A 6,273-nucleotide genomic window follows, 5' to 3' on the forward strand; every position below is an offset into this window, starting at 1 on the left:
GTGCCTTTTCTTTTGTTTTGTTTGGACTATTGAAGGGGAAAATCCAGACTGGATTATTTTGAGTTCTGGAAGGGATTGTTTCATTGGTTGCTGTAATTGTTTGTGTGTTGCAATATACTGAGTGCTCTTGATCCTAATGCAGTGGTGTTGTGTTGTTTGTGGCCTTGCTGGGGAAGGGAGGTATTTTCTTTACGGTGAAAAGAGTTTTTTGTTCTTGAATTTATGTGCGGTTGACAACTTAAAAAATTATAATACTGACTCACACCCTGACGAAGTATTGTTAGGCGCTGACCTAACTGGCACCACAAACATATATGTCTGGCGGTTACAACCTCCCTGAAGAAGATCTTAAAAAGGAATAACAAGACCCCATACTGTCAGAAGTTATCAGCTGGAAAACTAGACATCAGAAACTGCCATTTGGTGCATGAAAAAGTGCACAACAGCTGAGATAGCACTTTGGAAAGAGTACAGACTAAGCTTTCATAATGGTTTACTCTGTCATAAAGTTTTCAACCCATCCACTAAGCCAGGGGTATTCAATTAAAATTCAAAGAGGTCCAGTTAGAGAAAATTTCCTAAAGCAAAGGTCCGGAACATCATAATGTCTAACTTTCTCGAGTGGGCCGAACCAGTAAAATTGAAGTATAATCTACCAATTATTCTGCCAATTAATCGAGTAATCAAATAAGAAATATTGTTCTGCATTTTTTTCTATTACATTACTTTTGTTTTATTTAACAACAATGGTAATATACAAAAGAAAAGACAGGTCTATTAAATGAACAACTATAAATTACTAAAGTAAAAATACTCAGCAAAGTAACTTTACTTTTAATGTAGATTTACTTTTACTGTATTTACTTTATTTTAGCACAAAGGTAAAAGTAAAGGTAGTAATGTCTGCAGAAACCACAAACAGAAGAGTAAACTAACTATTTGAACTGAAACAGTCACCAGGATGTTTTGTTCACATGTTAAAATCACAACATTTTTCTTTTGAGCTGGACAGACGCTCCCAGACCCCCAGAGGACAGGGGACAGGGGACTGGTTTACCAACATGTCATCTTTTTCTCCTCTTATGAGTTTGCACGTCTGTATTTAGTAATAAAAAAATAGCGATAATAATACCATTTAAGTACAACAACAGCAATAAAAATGTTGATTTTTCAAAAAAGGAAACAATAACATGCACAATTTTTAAATTGTAATTAAGTAAAAACACTAATACCACGATGTAGAAATACCTAAATAAAGAATCTGAGTATTTTTCCATCACAGCAGGTCAGTGATCAGTGTTTCAGTGACTCTCTGTGGTTCAGTGAATAGTGTTTTATTTATGGCGGTCCGCCACATTAAAAACATCGGCACCATGACATGATTTTCTATTTTTGGAGCTGCGCACCATTTTCGGTCGTGTCTAGAAGGTAACGCTTTATTTGCACAACTCTCGCGAGATTTGTGTTCGTCATTTCTACTAAAATAATCAAACTCGCGCGATCTTTTGCGGGTCTAGGGTTCCCTTCTAGACACGACCCTCTCTGTCTCTCTGTCAAACTACAGACAGCAGACTGTCTGTAAACAGCACACTGTTACACTGTGCAGTGTTTTACACAAAGACTTTATTTGTGTGGACACCCAGGTTTGGTTTGTCACCAATTTTGTCATTTCTATTTTTTAAAGCAGTCCGAGAGGACGACAGTATCAGTGATTGATTAGTGATCAGTCTGCCCTCCTCTCCTCCCTCACCTGTTCACTTTGCTGTGAGAAGGTCTGAAAGTTTCTCACAGAGAAACACAGACTCTCCTGTTTTACGTATAGACTATTGTTTAATGTTATAAGAGCATCTGGTTGGTGTCGATGTCATTAACCATCACGTTAGTTTCTGTTGTAATAAACTCCGTCATTAACAACAGTCTCCTCCACACGCAGCTTCTCTGCAGTTGGTCTGTGTGTTTCCTGATCAGATAAACCAGCGGCGGAAAGACTAGAAAAGTTGCGCCAGTTAAAATAGAAGCGTCCCGTCAAAATTTAAAATCTATTAATAATTTATTGGTTATAGGTCCGGGTCCGTATAGGACGGCGTGTGGGTCCGGACTCGGACCGCGGTCCGCCATTTGGGGACCCCTGCACTCAGCCATCCAGTTGTTGCCCCTCATGCTTTAAAAGACACTGTCCTACAGTTGCTGCATGTAAATTCAGTAACTGGTCATCTGTTTGCAGATTAAGTCCTGAAACATACTCAGCAGCTGTACTACTGGCCATTCATATCAAGTGACATTAAAACGCGGTGCAAACAATCTACTCCATGTGATGCAAGACGGAGTCCCACACCTCACCACAGAACTCCAATGAAAACAATTGTTGCTACTGAGCCATTCCAAAAGGTCACAGCTGACATACTTGAGCTCCCCATCACAAGTTGTGGCAACAGGTATGTGCTAGTTGTTCAAGATTGTTTCTCCAAGTATGTCAACCTATATGCCATTCCAGACCAGCGCTCCACAACAGTTGCAAAATGTCTGTTTGAAAACTACATCTGTGAACATGGTATTCCAGAAATGCTGCACACAGATCAAGGATGCCAATTTGAATCTAAACTGGTGAAATGTATGTGTGAACTGTTGGGCATCCAGAAAACACGTACTAGCCCATATCATCCTCAGTGTGACAGCATGATCAAGAGATTCAACAGAACACTTATTGATCAGTTAGTAAAGTCACTTCTTCAACAGCCAAGTGAATGGGATGACTGTCTCAACCAAGTTGCTTAGGCCTACGACACCAGCCCACATTCTACAATAGGTTACAACACATTCTTCCTCATACATGGCCATGAAGCAAGGATGCCTGCCAACCTGTTGTTACATAATGCCACACCATCTTCATCCACTCCAGGTTCTCCTGCTGACTATGTTGCACAGTTAACCCCCAAACTTCAGTCAGCCTTCCGTTCTGTTGCACGGAACAGAGATTGTGCCCACAACCAGCAGAAACAGCAGTATGACAAAAGTGTCAAGCACACTCGCTATGTTTCTGGAGACCTCATGTAGTTAAGTGACCCCACTACATCAAAACAAAAGCTCCTCACTGCAAAGGCCCCTTGAAATACTGGAGATGGTTCACCACTCTGACACTATCCCAACTGTCACATTTTGAGCTCTTGTTCTTCACTGCCCCCCATAAGACATCAAGTTAGACCTTCCAGATACCTTATGGACTTTGTTTTCAAGTGAAGCTGTTATTTGTTCTTATTATTGCCAATTATCTATTTCTCCCTGCTGTATGTGAAACAAGGATGTTTCTTTTGTGAAAGAAGAAGGCGATGTAAGGTTTACAAGTTATTTCATTTATTTTAGGAATTTGCTAAAAATATATTTACAATATAATGTTTGTACAGTAAACGACTTATGCATTTATGTTCAAAATTATTATTTGCATATTTACATGTTAACATATTTACAGCAGCATTGTTAAAACACTTAAATCAGGGGTGCCCACACTTTTTCGGCTTGCGAGCTACTTTTAAAATGACCAAGTCAAAATGATCTACCTACATTAAAAGTGAGGAGGCAGACTCACAGCCCACCCCCAGATTGTGACCCCCGGGACCGGGACATCAGCTGTGCACCTGCAACTCAAGCTAACGTCCCAGGTCAAAATGCTAGTATTTCAGAGGCACCGCATCAAACAACTAGCTTCACATTTCCGGGAAGGTCATTTGGTAAAGAAACGTTTTGTCGGTCATTCAGTGCGAGCTGGTTTAGCAAATGGAGATGGCTCCATTATATTGAGGACGGCGATCGCGTTGTTTGTTTCATGTTCATGGAGATGTTTTGGACAGTCTGGACATTGGCAGCCTAATGAGGAGCTTCATCAGCGCCAACCCGGAGAGGAAAGCCACATTTGGAGTTGTGTGACGCCGGTCAGACACTTTTCTTTTCTAATGCTGCCGCCGCGCAGCACACGGCGCCTTTACACACAGAGTTCAGCATCACAGTGACATGGACAGCAGCCGTGACAAATTGTTTATGGTTGACAAGGTGATCGGCACCATGGACAGTTATACAGACAGATTTTTGCAGTCTTAATTACTGTGCGGGTATTTTTTAATCATTATTATGAATGCAGGGAGTTGCGAGTGCAGCGCAGAGCTTTTTTTTTCTCAGCCCCCCCCTGCTGAGAATATGTTCCCGCGGCTATGTCTCACACTGGCTGCCCTGTATGTCAGTCAAGTGGCAAATGCCATACTGGGGATGGATGATAGGCTAACATCTAATTTTCTTGTTGAATGGCATGCGATCTACCCGCACTACCTTTGCGATCGACCAGTCGATCGCGATCGACGTATTGGGCACCCCTGACTTAAATGATTTACTGGATCTGCCTCTTTAACTCTCACACACATTTACCTCAGTCTAAATCCTAGCTTCTCATTGGTTCGTTGACATGACCGTGACAAGGAAGTGTAACCAGGGAAATGTTGCTGTTGTGAAGTTGCTGAAGTGTGGAGTACAGTAAAGTGCTACCTAAGAAAATATCTGTCTCCATCCTGCTGTTTATCTTCAACAAGAGTGAGGATAAACCCTCATGTTACCCAGGTTAGCTGTGGGGTTTGTGTCTGGCAGCTTATTTTGGAGACTGTATGTCCAAAACGAGCAAAATCAGTGTTTTCCCCATTTCAAATGTAGTGACTGTGATATTCAACTGCAAGCTTAGAAATAGGAAAAATTGCCACTTTTACAATGTGCACAACTTGGTGTGGGAGAAGAGGAGTTTCAATTAACTCTTTTCCTGCCATTGATGAGATATCTCATCATTTAAGCCACAACACTTTCATTAATTGCTGCTTTCACTGCGAGGTGGTAGGGGACACTGTGACATAGGATTGCCACCTGTCCCATAAAATACGGAATCGTCCTTTAATTGACAATTAAATGTTGCGTCCCATATTGAACCAATACGGGACACGATTTGTTCCTTATTTTCGTAAATGTCCAATACACGTCTGTCACACACACATCAACACTAATTCTAACAATAATGAACAAAATAAAACACAGGAAATACTAAGGCCAGCAAAATTGTCGTGGCGGGATCTACGCAGGACCCCCCCGCTCTGGTGTCTGTGCCTGGCTGCCTATGTGCGTTGCTGTCACCGTTGCCTAGAGACAGACACCACACACTGACGCTGCTCACCCACACCTTTTAAAAATGTCCGCTACACCACGATACTCCACCACGTTCTCAAAAGCGAAAACTCAGATAAACAAGTTTACAAGTGTTTTTGTTTTGTTTTTTTCTGTTTTTTCCTCTTTAAGTAAAAATGTCCCCAGGCTTCACAAAAGGAGTCCCTACAGCAAGAACAGTTATGCACTTTAAAAGTTACATTAAGTTCTCAGTTTATTTAGTTTATATTTTAAAAGTTCATTGTTGCACACTCCACACAAACAGATCTCCTTTAGGTGCTAGTGCTACTGCCCTGTGGTAGATCATACAGTATCTCATTAAATAGGTTAATTGATTGTGCAATAACTAAGTTGTGTGCATATGGCACTTTGTTATATATTTTCCTCACTGTATGTTAAATAGGGATGCATGTAATTACAGCTTTATGTAGCCTAATTAACAGCACCTTATATGCAACAATGTTGCACAATAAAGAATGTGTTCATTGGTAATAAAGAATTTCGAGCTTTAAGTATGACCAGTGGTGGACAGTAGTGAAGTACATTTACTTGAGTACTGTACTTAAGTACATTTTTTGAGTATCTGTACTTAACTTGAGTATTTGTTTTTTTTGCAAACTTCTGACTTTCACTCCACTACATTTCAAAGACAAATATTGTACTTTTGACTCCACTACATTTCTATGAAGGTTGTTGTTACTTTTTGACTGAGCTTAGAAGTCAGCTGTTGCTGTTGTTTCTTTTCTAAAATGCAATTGGTCACATGCTGTGTTCCTCACAGAAGGAAACCAATCACAGTAGCTCCTCTCAAATGGGACTGATGTAAAAGTGGACATCCAGGCGCTCTGTAACAAGAACAAGCAAACTCTCCCTCTTTCATTCAAACAAAAAGTGGTAATGGTGACGGCAGGAGAAAGACAAAATGAAATCTCAAGATGTTATTATAATTATTAATTATTCCAGGTAGCTTTCAAAGTTGGATTGTTTTTATTGGGGTGAAAAATACCACATAATTCATGTATATATACTGCCTCTGAAGACAGAAAGAAATCTCAGTTATTTAACAGACTTGGAGAACTCCTT

Source organism: Lutjanus erythropterus, chromosome 7 (assembly GCF_056507025.1).
Source record: "Lutjanus erythropterus isolate fLutEry1 chromosome 7, fLutEry1.hap2, whole genome shotgun sequence".
Lineage (NCBI taxonomy): Eukaryota > Metazoa > Chordata > Actinopteri > Lutjaniformes > Lutjanidae > Lutjanus > Lutjanus erythropterus.